Here is a 13,342-nt window from a genome sequence, read left to right on the forward strand (position 1 = left end):
GTTTCAAACGTTTTCAAAATGGTAATCAAGTTTTCTTTTCCTAGCTAAACGGAAGCTTTTGCTTCAATTGGTGGTTGCAGAAGAATCTCCAGGCTTAAGTGTTGCACCACATATGCAGGTGCTGTGATCTGTGCCTAGAATTCGGTCTCTCTTCTACCTTTTTTAATCACATATAAAGTCAGCTCTGGATTTTTGTGCTATTAAAACTCTTTTTTTTTTTTTAATGTATATTTCTGTATATTATGTTTTCATGGAAATTATTATCCAGAACCAAAACAGCCTATTCTATCAGCTACAATTTGTATCCACAGACATGATGAAACTTATATATATCAACCCTTCATTTCTTTCAACGTTGTGTACTCAGGAAAATAAACAAAAGCCTTTGCTTTTGTAAGAAAATTGCTCACAGCACTGACATATAAAAGTTCAAAAGCTTAAACATTTGACAGATAAGTTTCTTTCAAAAACAGCAAGAAAACACATCATTTATTTCCTAAAGAATCTGAGTGCTAAGAGGGAATCTTAATGGGATAGAGACAATAATTTGGTAATTATAAGGCTAACCAGGCTAAAGTAACATCTTGAAGAGTCATGAGAGAGCAGATAAGAAAGACTAACAACTGTTCTTCATAACTGCAGTTTCAATTTTGTATACTCCACATGAATCAGCTGCTCCCACAGAGCAGAACAGTAAAGAGAAAGATCAGTTGTTTGGGATAGCCCACGTACTCCTTTCCAGGATTCACCAAAAGCCACACAACTCCCCAGAAAAAAAGAGTAACCCAAGGGGAAAACAAAAAACAACAAAAAAAGGAAGCTTCAAAAGGAGACCATGATCACTTTACTCAAAAACTACAGAATCAATACAACCTACAAGCATTCAGGAATCAAAAGTTGATGATTTCATGTGTTTACATGGCTTGATGTACTGAGATTGAATCCACTAAAGTTGCTGATTGATGACAGTTTGTTGAGGGCCTATACAGTCCCTGTAAAGAGCAATGGGAAGCAAGAGAGCAGTCATCATGACAGGGTATTTCCTTCATGATGTGAGAAGGAGCAGATACTGCAGACTGCCTACAACAAGTAGTGATTTTCTAAGGAGTCTGTCTTACAAGATGGGAAAGGGTTGAACTTTTTTTTTTTTTTTTTTTGCTAAGGTAGCTTGAAATATTCTTACATATTGAAGAGGCTACTGTGTATGATTAATCAGACCACATAAAACAAACAAACAAACAACAAAAAACAGTCCTAACTGTTCTTAAAAGAAGAGACACTTAAATTCTACTGCATTCACCCTGACATCCTCCTGTGGGTAGACATCAACTATTTATTTAGTGCACATTATCTACAACGTCCCATCAATATTCTGGTTTGTTGACCCTCCACCACTTCATCCCATGACCTGCATAATGAGACTACACGTAGCACTTCAACCTGCGTAATGCCAGTGCACTGACTAACTGTAATCAGTCAGATCCAAGTCTATTCGATCTAAACTTTTGTATCTAGGAAAACATGCTAGTAAAGGTTAAAAATGAGAGGTTGGGAAGGGATAAAGGAGGTGGAAAGAGACACAAAGGAACCAGGGAAGGCAGAGATAGCAAAGCTCTGACTGCTCTTGTTCAATCACAAAGCTCCTGCACAGTATATCTTGATCCAAGAATAGGCTGTAAAGATTTCTCCACATAGGCATAGATAGGTAGTTAATACCTCTAAAACCAGTAGGTGGCATTGAAGAGTGTATACTCTTTAGGCTTCATTAAAGACCAGTGTATTTCATTATTTCTGTGCAATCTGTGTGGCTTCTAAAATAAAGAACTTTATCTCACTTTTTCATACATTGGAAACATAAATGTGGTTTTAACTAATGGGCATCTGTGTAGTTTCAGAGAGCGAATATCTTCAGGTGGGACTCACAGGTTTGTGAAGGAGCAGCTTGTGGTTTGTCACTGGTGCAGCCATGCAAGAGGTTATCTGCCAACAGGGGTGAAAGAACAGAAACCCACTCAATTTTCCAATTCCATTCATTTTTAAAGTAGTGAGATGTAGCAGGTGAAGGATGTAAAAAGGTGCTGTATTGAGAGGAATGGATCCAAATCGCTGTCCAAATAGGAAAGTTTGTTTCATTTTGAAGAATTCTGTTTAGTTCCGATGAGTTTTGGATGGGGGAAGCAACTGCCAGTCTGACTTTATTTCACACTCTCCGGACTCTTCTCCCCAGAGTACCACAGGATTCTGACTAAAAGGGGACTCAGTGATAAGAAATGGAAGGTCTCATCTTGCCTTTATATTGTATTATCTCAGTGTACCTATTCTACTTTAATTGAAAAATTTTCATTAAATTAAAAAAAATAATAATTGTGTATACTCATTCACAGAATAACCAAAAAAGGAGGTGTTTAAAGGTACAAGCGAACCAAAGCTTGCCCAGGAATAAAATGGAAAGCAATTACTTTAGTTTTCCTCATACCTATGTAAATCCACCACTCAGTCTGTATCACCTTGCCCATACAGTTTTAACATTGTGGTACTCTTGGCCTTTCCAAATACTGGCAACAACCCCAATATTATTGTTTACAAGGGAAAGGTAGCTGCAAGACAGAGAAAACAGAATGAAAACGCTAACTCATTTCACATGGATTATTCAGAACAATTCTAAAGGGCACCCTTGGATCTGTGTTAGCTGGCTAGAAGAGTCCCTTAGAAGCTTACCTTCAGTGGAAAAAACCCAGTTGTCTCCTTAAGTATTTCATAACCTTTCTAAAGTAATAATCAACCTTGACTGAATTTGGGAAGCTTCTGACCAGACCTTTCAGAAGGCGCGAAGAGCAGCAGTGCCAAAGAGACTTCTGATTTAAAGTAAAGCATGAACGGGTGCTAGAGGAGACTGTAAAACATTGCAAGCAGCACTGCAGTTTTTCCCACTTTACAGAAAGACAACCTTGGCACTGAATGACAAAATTCTTTGTTTAATATTACATAGGGAATCTGTTACCAGTGCGGGAATAAAATTCAGATCTCCTTGGGCCCAGCTCTGAACCCAAACTTCTATTGCTTCACATGTTCAGTATCCTGCAGGACTGCACACTTTCAGTTCCTGCAGTTTCCACACTGGGAACGTGGCTTAGAGTAAAATCCTGAATTTACCATTACTTGGTAATGGAAGGTCACCATCAATACTGTTCCTTTATATCTAGATGCATAAGTTCACACAAAATACACAGAATATATTCACTACCACACTTTTCCCAAAGGTAAAATATGGCCTTCTGACTTCTCTAGAACATAAAAGGTATTTTTCAAAATTACTTAAAACACACCTCACATGCAGCGTTCTGAAATCTGTATGAGTACTGGCAGGTTTACGTGTCCAAGTGCTATTCTGGCAGGGTACCAGTCAGATATAGCTGGGCCACAGGCCCAGAGAAAATAGCTACAGAATTCAAGTACACTGTGCTTAATGCATTGTGAACCATACTCTACTTGTTCAGCAAAGAGAGGGGAAAGATAAAGGGAATTGTATATCCTTTCCCATAAATAACTACTGCAATAAGGGGTCTGAACACAATATGAAAGTAAAGATCAAAAAAAGATAATTGACTCTCAGTACTATCAGCATTTCAGTACTGAACATCATCTAGCCAATGCTATGGCTTCCCAATCAGGTCCCCGCTTTACCCTCGGGTTTGACTAGAACTGGCGCCATGACTTTGAGCAAAGCAGATAAGAAAAGTGTGCCTGCAGCCCTTGAGAACAGTAGGTGTCATTTTGTAAGCAGAAAGGCATTTTGTGTGTATCACATTACAGATGCTGTAAAGTCTTCTATATCCTGCAGCTGAATAGTCAAGCCTAATAACTCGTTTGACCTTTACAAATATACAAACAGGATGGCAGAAAAGATTATTTTAATCAGATCTGAACGCATATGAGAGGGCAACAAGCAATTATATAGATTATGCAATTATGCTTTTATCTAACATTTCAGCAGAAATCAAGTTAGGGAGCCAGGAGATACCTGTTGCAATTGCCACAAAACACATTCAGATTATCTTTTTAAAATGCTACATTTTATTAAATATTCGTATAGCTCCAATAGCTAAACAAAAAAAACCCTCCAACTATGACTTTAAGGTATGACAGCTCATGTCCTACAGCTGTGTCAAACTGAACTTCACAAGCTCACTGCTCCTTGCTGCACAGGTAGGATGTGTTTGTAATTCGTTGTTTCAAGATTTGTCCCCCTCTCTTGACAAGGAAGGGAGTGGTTGCTAAAGGCGACAGTATAGGAAAAAAAAATAATAAAAGATGCATTCACATTTCAGTGGAGTGACACAAAGAGCACAGAAATAATATTTGTGTTATTTCTACCATTGCGAATCATGATCTCGTAGGGCCCGTGAGAGCTTCCATGTGCAATGTATGTTAGCAATCAGAATAGATGGCTACTGGGTATGCCCTAAGGTAAGCTTTGTGCATCAAGGTGAATGCAAAAAAAAAAAGGGTAAATGTAAAGAAAGGTAGCAGTGCCTGTCCAGAAACAAGTGACATAGTTAATCCAGAAAGCGATCCTTCAGATCTCATGGCCCTCAAGAGAATTTTAACCAACCATTAATGCCAGGAACTAGTTCCGGAGGGGACAGAAAATTAGTAAAATCACTGAGCAGAAACTAATCCAAGGATAGTACAGTAGAGAAGAGGGTTAGATCCTTGACTTCCTGCAGATCTCTTGGCTGTGTTGGAAACGACTGAAAAGGTTTAAAGGTTGGACTAGATGATCTTAGCAGTCTTTTCCAACCTAAATGATTCTATGATATCCCTGTCAGGGCAGAGCTGGGAAGGCTTATGGTTGTCATGTCAGGTAAGGGAAAATAAATTTATTATGCTGCTTGAGGCTGCTACTTTCTTATTTTTAGCAGAGCCTTTATGGGGACATGCCTACGTAGAATACTCCACTCTGTTCTTTAAGTACAAAACTTATCTACCAGCTTTTGTCCATCGTTCCCTGAAGTGCACAATTCCTGCAGGATCACTGAAGTTAACATAAGACATACTTCAGAGGAAAAATTTAATTCAGGACAGGAAGACTGACCTTATGGCAGCTGTTGTGTCTGACCACATATGATTTCACTGATTTGTTTCTGCTTTTGATGAAGCCAAGCTTAAGTTCTCCTTTGACTCTTGCTTTATTTCAAATCCTTTTAAATGATCCTATAGAACAAAACATGGTCATTTTTTTTCCCCCTCGCATAGAAATTAAATTCCTGTTTCTCTGTAGCAACAATACAGAAATGCTGCTAATATGCTGGGAGGCAGGAATTGGCAATTAAAATGCATTTTTAATAAAAATTGTCATTTTGTTAGAGGATAATGTGGCTAGTAGCATAAGGACATTAACTACAGATGTCAGTGGGAAATGCAGCTTGTCTTTTTTAGTTTTTTTTTTTCTTTTGAACTTCTATATTGAAATATGTACTTAAAAGGGAAGTAGTTTCAATAAAAGAGGACATACTAGCTATACGCAGTAGACACTGTACACATGCAATCTGAAATAAAACAAAAGGGTTTAAAAGGATAAGGAGGAGGCCTATGTTACTCAGGAAAAAAAGCCACTGATGGATAACTGTTATTGAACCAGAAAGAAATAATGAGGCCATGGGTCTCAAGTGAAAAAGATGGGATTAAGAACGATTGCTTAGAAGACAGTGACACATCGTATGGGGACCTTTCCATTCGAAGAATGTAAAAAAAAACATAATAAACAAGAAGGGAGGAACTCAAGTATGTGAATTTAAGGAAATGTGAAGTAAATTGCAGCCTGAGAGACCTGGTCTAATCTGGAAGCTGACAGGACTGCTTAACTTCCAGAACAAAGTCTGTGGAGAGGTTGGATTCCAACAGACAGAAAAGGGTGCAGAAATGCACTCTGGAAGGAAGAGGAGCCCAGGGCAGAAGAAAGGAAAGAAATATGCATGCTGACTGCAGCAGCATTGCCGATCTCTGCTGAATTGAAAGATTTATGGTTGGGACTTTACGGGAAATTACAGGAGAGCTCTGGGACAAGATAAGAAGCCAGACTTGGAAATGCTTAGGAGGGGAAAATGAAAAAAAAAAATCAGAAGAGCCATCAAGAAGGGTTTGCATGATGCGCATCTTAGATGAGATAAAAATTGCAGAATGGTATTGAAAGGAAACATTTTTCCAGCAATATTGTAAGACTGTGTTCATAGCCATTTCCTGCTTGACATTAAGAAATGAACAGAAATCATGTGCTTAGCAAAATAGCAGGTAGCTGATCAAAACGTGATGAAAGCTAACAGGGTTTGAAGACATATTTACAAGATGGCACTGCAAATTTATTTCATTCTCTTAAAGCAAATATGTCAGGAATATATAAAATTGAGCGGAGAAATCTGCCTGAATCAAATCCTTTTTAGAAAAATGCTCAGGAGCATTTACATTTCAATCTAGCCATCACTCAAGAGAGAAATGGAAAAGAGGAAGCCCACTGCAACCTCAAGAAGGGAAAGAAGAAGCTGGGAGTTTCTAGGTCTGAAGGAAAAAATTTACATGCTGACTTCTCTGTCAGCCTTTACCAGGGATGAGAGCTCAGACTGGAAATGCAATGTAAAGACCTGTGTGCAGCCACAGAACAATGTTATTGTGTGTCTTACTGCAAACAGACCATATCTAATTCTGAATTAACTTCACTTGGGTATCAGAAATGTTAGTATTCATCAGACTAGGTGGTACAGCCCTATTAGTGGAGCCCAGTTATTATTTTGTCACTTTTCCTAGGTTCATCTCTCACCAGTGACACGAAGTATTCTAGGATGCCTCAGCTTTACTTCTGAAGTCAGACTAACATTATTTTATTATTGAGTAGTTTGTCAAGCCTTCACAGCTTGTTACTTTTTCCCCTTCAACACGTCCTGCCAAAACAGGACAGCCTGGTAATAAAAACTATCAGACATGGAAAGCATCAAAGAACAAACTTTCTACATTTCATTTGATCTACCTCATGCGAATTTTCCAATTCATACACGATAACAAGATTTAGAATATCTAATTTTCAGTTACTGACAAAAAAAAAAAAAAAAAAAAAACAGACCACAAAGATAAGTCTTATTACTGTGCAATACATTGCAATTTTAACTTTGGACTTTGCTATTAGTCAACAGCAATGTTGACTAAAATAATTTAATTCAATAAAAATAGCATATATATATTTTTTTTTCTCTAAGAAACGAAGTCTTTCCACATATAATATTTTGTCACATTTTCCCCTTCACGTTAGGAAAACTTCATAGACTCAAGTTTTTCCTGCCTTTCTGCAAAGCTATTTAGAAACATGTAATCTGTGATCTGCATTCATGCTGGCTTTATTCTTACACCACCGTTTAAAAGGAAAAGCAAGCCCTCGGTCTGGGGCAGTACACCTATTAAGCACAGTTGGAATCACGAGTCTGCATCAGAGGCTGCAAGTTTGACCTACCAAGGAGTGATGAACACAGGCACCAGAAATCCCTAGTTTGTCATGCTCTCTATTGCTTGTCAACCTGCCAGGCAGCTTGCCAAAGGCTGAGGCAGGAGAGCCAGCCAGAAACCCAGCAGGAATCTGTCAGAGCCCTACATGAGCTCTGCTGAAATGAAAATGGTCCGTGCAAAATGTTTTGATTTCAGTGAACCAGCAAGTTCCAATGAAGTTGTGCGTTGATTTGTTACTTTGAAGGACTGGACTGGGATGGAGGTGGTGCTTTCCTATATTCCCATAAAGAAAATAGTTTTAAGAGAAGTTTCCTGGTCAGCCTTATTCGGGCTCAGACAGCGATGCAGGAATTGTCATCTTCCCCAGGTCACCTTCAGATGAGGATACTGGCATTGCATTTTATAAACAGATTCAGTTCCTGTCTGCAGGCCAGGTACCCTTTTACTCCCTCGCATTTTCCACAGAAGAGGGCATATTTATTTTGGTGCTTAGCTGTTCTATCAGTCTGGGTGTTATGCTCACATCACCAGTGAAGCAGACATAGCTTTTCTGCCAGCCTTCCCTGGTACTTTCTTCCAGGCTCTCATCCTATTGCAGAATCACCCTTTTTATGTGGCACAGGAACAGAAGGGCTGTGCTCAGATGTAGCTTTAAAGAGAAAAAAAACATTCCCAACTAAGAGTAGAGCCTGGAACTTGAAAGTAGCAAAAGAAAAACTGCAGAAAAATGGAACCAATAAGCTGGAAATTGAGCAACTCTTCAATTTAATTCCTTTCCTGACCAGCATTTCTTTGACTTATTTGACTTCTGTGCTGCTATTAACTGGTTTAAGTGTCAGCTTAGTGGTTCTTTGGACAGAAGGGAAGGAAAGCTGGGAACAAACACCAGGAACGTATGCTAAGGGCCAGAACGAGCTGCAGAGCAGCCCTGGTCTTTGGCTTATCCAGTGTGCTTTGTTACTGAGAACAGTTCTTGCTCCACAGGAGCATAAAACTGAAGAGTAAAGGAGTGGTAAAGGAGCTATGCAGAAATAAAGCCCTTCAAACATGCCATTTACCCAGTGTTTTCTTAATCCCAAAGGCCCATGAGATGACTTTACGGGCTTCCAGATTTATTTAATTTTTTAATCAGACATCTTCAATCACCAGGGTTGCCAAAAGCTTTGAAATGTAACTGGAGTTTTCAGGCATTACAATAGCCTCCAGAGAAAAGGCACTACAGAAAAAAATACTAGTACTGTCAAATCAGTAACATCCATCTTGCTAACTTTAATTCTACTAGACTGAAAGTAGAGTAACCATCAACTATCACAAAGAAAGCCAAACTCCTCTCAATACTAGGGGAAGTAGGAGGTAAATGTTTTCAGATACACAGCTGTACCAGTGGGTCACATCGGTTTGTATAAACAGCGTTCCCTGAGGTAATTAATAGGGAATAATATCTTCCCAAGCTGTCTTGAGCAGCTGGGGGCAGAGGCGGGAAGTGAATACTTGTCTCAGACTAATAGGAGTTATAAAAACCAGACAACTAATAAAATAAGCTCTGAACAAACAACAGGCTTGAGCTGGCTTCGACCCAAGTACTCCTTCCCAGTGACTGCGGATGCCCAGCATCGTGGCAGTGAGTGTACAGGGACTGGTAATGGCAATCACATTCATGTCGTATATCAGGCATTGAATATATTACTGTATCACTGATATATCAAAATCCATGAAACACCAAGTATGTAAAGTAAGCAAACTTGATATTAAATATTAAACCCTCCTTGTGAGGAATATCTAAAAAGAACTTGGTCAGAGACTATTGCACTCTGACAATTCTCCCTTCTACTTCCAGAGAAGAATGCTAGAAGAAGAAGAAAAACAAAAACAAACAAAAAAAACACCACCACAACAACAAAAACCAACAAACCACTGTAGTTGGCCTGAGCAACAAATGGAGGCCTGGCTTTTAACTGGAGTTCTACTGTTTTGCCTTCATGTGAGACTGATAGTGACAGAAGCTGGCTGACCTGTCTTCCTGTCAGCCCCTGAAGGAAAACACCACAGACATATAAGTGAACGTGGCTTAAAAACACGTTCCACATTCATATCTGCTCCATGTGGGCTCCTCCAAGGGCTGCAGTGTGGAGATCTGCTCCATGTGGGACCCACGGGCTGCAGGGGGACAGCCTGCTCCACCAGGGGCCTCTCTGCACAGGCCGCAGGGGAACTGCTGCTGCCTGCCTGGAGCACCTCCTGCCCTCCTGCTGCACTGACCCGGGCGTCTGCAGGGCTGCTTCTCTCTCACAATTTCTCACTTCTCTCTCCCAGCTTCTGTCGCACAGAATTTTTTACCCTTTTTTTAAATCTGCTCAGAGGCCCAACCAGTGGCAGTCATGGCCCAGCTCTGGCCAGCAGCGGGTCCCTTTGGAGCCAGCTCTGATCTGACAGGGGGAAGCTGATGGGTTCTGCTCAACGAGGCCACCCCTGCGGCCCCCTGCTACCAAAACCTTGCCATGTAAACCCAATATACAAGCACAAAATGGATCTTGCTCTGTATCATTTCTTCCTTGAGGTGAACTCTGACATCAGGGAGAAGATGTTCCTACTTCAAGGGAACTAGCGTTCATTGCTCACTGATACTGACATAATAAATACCTCAGTACATACCTGCGTATAAATACCTGAGGTGTGAGAGACAGAGGGATTTGGCCAACCTCTTTTCAGTGGTTTGTGGGGATAGGACAAGGGGTAATGGCCACAAGATAGAGCACAGGAAGTTCCGCACCAACATGCGAAAACTTCATCACAGTGAGGGTGACGGAGCACTGGAACAGGCTGCCCAGGGAGGTTGTGGAGTCTCCTTCTCTTGAGATATTCAAGGCCTGTCTGGATGCCTACCTGGGCAGCCTGCTCTAAGGAACCTGCTTTGGCAGGGGGGTTGGACCCGATGATCTTTTGAGGTCCCTTCCAACCCCTTCAATTCTGTGATTCTGTGACGTGATTGGGATCAGATCTAAATGGACTGCAATGGTTGGAGTTTTACCAAATTCCCATCTATCTAAAGAGAAACATGCTGGTAGATACATTTAATCTCATGTCCTTTAAAATTTTGCATAACCACACAATTCTTACATCATTTAGCAATGGCTTAGGTCAAGACCTCAGAACATCTCTGTGAGGAAGGGGCTCTCAACAGTCAGGTTGTCATGGTCCCCCTTTCGGGACCACCTTCACTTCCCAGAGTCATCAGCTTACACATACAGATATGGTGGGGATGGAGCAGGAGGTTTTCTGAACAAGTAACACTCTACAGATCCTGTTTTGCCATTACGCTAGCTACTATATAACCAACATGTCAGCATCGGCATTCACCAGAAAACAATTTCTAAGAAAAAAATATTTGAAAAACACACTTTTTTTAAGAGGATGAAAACATATACAGAGATAAATGTATGTAACAATTCCAAAGATACGTGACAGCATGGAGTTGAGTGGGTTGATGATGAAACACTGTAATTATAAACCCTGTAATCTGGAACAGGACTAGCTGATTTCTGTAATGGCATAATTCTGCTGTTTTTAACATTACATTATGTAGCGATGGTATCTGATTAGATAATTTACATTGAGTGATTTGACAGGGATTTTAAAATATCCTTATTGCTTTATGTATCTATTAGAAAGGAACATTTCTATTTGACTGTCTAATTATGTGATCAGGTAAGGATTCTGATCTCTGTCAGAATATAAATCCAACACACCAGAATTTAATTACAAAGTACTTGCTACATAGTAGAGACTCAGGTGAGAATGTCTTTTCAAAATTGTTCCAAATACCTTTTTTTTTTTTTTAAATTGGAGATTTTTTTTATTTTATTTTTTTAAAGTGACTAAATTTTCTGAGACAGCTCTTTGGTTACTCCAAACTTGCTGTTTGTTTAGAACTCTGGTCTGCCCACTTCCATTTACTTTGGCCTTCCTTTAACAACATTTATTACAACCTCCCATTAATATTCTCCCATTGTTTCTCCTTCGGGATCTGTCAGTTTTCTTTCCATTCAAGTCTCCTCTTTCAGTACTTTACAACAATGCTTATTTTGTTTTAGCTTTGTGCTTTTCTCTGACCTTGCATACATACCATTTTCACCATCATTTCTAAACCCACAACTCACAGTTCTATTACTCTTCTTCAGACATTTCTTCAAACCAATAGTTAGCCCTCCTGTACAGACATCTCCTTAAGGTATTGCAGATAATTAAAAGCGCTGATGTCACCTTCTCGTGCACAGTTCTGCCTTATGCATGTTTATATGCACAGTGGGTAATTCAGACAGAGAGCCTAGGTTAGGAAGAATTATCTTGTGATTTCTCTACCAGCTGCAGCCTAGCATCTAAGACTATATAAAAGTTTAGAACCTAATTTAAGTGAGGTGAAATGAACCCTATCCAAAGGTACATTTATATAGCAAGTTCAGCAGTGCCAGGAAAGAGAGACCATACTGTTATGGCATACTGAAATGTACTTGTCTACGCTGCTACACATCTTCAAGTTTCAAACACTTCTGGCAAGTAGCAAATGACACTCCCCTGAACAACTCCCTGGTTCTGGAGGCAGCAGATGACAAGGATCATTCCTAGAAAAAATGTGACAGCTTGAATGCTGCCCACCCAACCCTTGTGCTGGCAGGGAAAACAGTTTCATAATGTAGGCATGGGTTTTTCCACACCAGTGGACCTCACTGAGAATTGAGAATGGTCCAGGGCACATTTGTCTGGACAGATGTAAGCAGTAAGTCCACTAGTATAAACCATCAATTCTGCCATTTTAAATTACTTTGGCATTTATTGAGAGACAGGTGAGAGAGCAATACAAAAGTAAATTGGAATAAAATAGTGGAGTAGGTCTTTAATTACTGAATCCTCAATCTCTGTCATTTGGAATCAATCAATAAGGGAGTTTGCACTGAACACCACATTAACTTCTATAAAGTTTGTCTCTGATGTTAACTTCTTTTCGACAGTTTGACTATTAGAAGCTTAGTTTGAAATGTTTACATATGGAACCAGGATATAGCTACAAGAGCAAACATGACTGATGCATGTGAAACTTTCCATCTGAACTGCGCATGGGAATTTAGTATTCATGAGACGCACGCAGTACATCTTCATTGCTGCTGGCATACTGATAGCACCGTGCTATTTTACACTGACAACACAGCATTTTGGCAGTCCAGAATTCAAAGAGTTTGCATGCATTCAGGTCAGGATTGTAAATCCTGTCTCCCAGGAGTTTCATGCAGAGCAGCTGACATTTCAGCAATTCCCTTTCCTCCCCCAATACAAAACTGCAATTTACAGAGGGTTTAAATCATAAGACCAGCATACAAACTTTGCTAAATGCTACTCTGTCATTCACTTACTTCATAAGAACTCAATGAAATGTATACATCTGATGAACATAGAACATTAAGTGCAAACTAAAAATGTGCATACAACAAGAGTTATTCTTATTCTAAGCCAGTATTACGCAGGTGTGAGAAGACCTCGGAGGAAAAATATATTCCATACCATTTCTGCACAGCAATTCCATGAGTCTGCAGCACCTGAGCTAGAGTCGTCAAAAACAGTTCTTTAGGAGCCATTTTATTCCAAATTGTACACTAATGCTTTGGGAAACACAATCTAGGCTTCTTATTTCAAATACTGAGGCTTCCAAAACATTTGTCCAGTACTAAGTTATATTCGTGGCTGTGTTCCCACTTGTGAACAGTGACCCATAATCCATGAGCTAGCACCACGCTAGACCTGAACTAAACTGTGAGGAAGCCCTGGGATCCTCACAGGGTCCTCACAGTGATCCTTCTGC

The 13,342-nt window shown here is 39.9% G+C and overlaps 1 long non-coding RNA gene across 2 annotated transcripts in view; it reads right to left on the reverse strand.

The window, feature by feature from the left end:
* LOC125184106 (uncharacterized) overlaps positions 1–13,342 on the reverse strand; it is a 324,641-nt gene that overhangs the window by 223,296 nt on the left and 88,003 nt on the right. The window lies entirely within an intron of this gene.

Source organism: Anser cygnoides, chromosome 7 (assembly GCF_040182565.1).
Source record: "Anser cygnoides isolate HZ-2024a breed goose chromosome 7, Taihu_goose_T2T_genome, whole genome shotgun sequence".
Taxonomy (NCBI): Eukaryota; Metazoa; Chordata; class Aves; order Anseriformes; family Anatidae; genus Anser; species Anser cygnoides.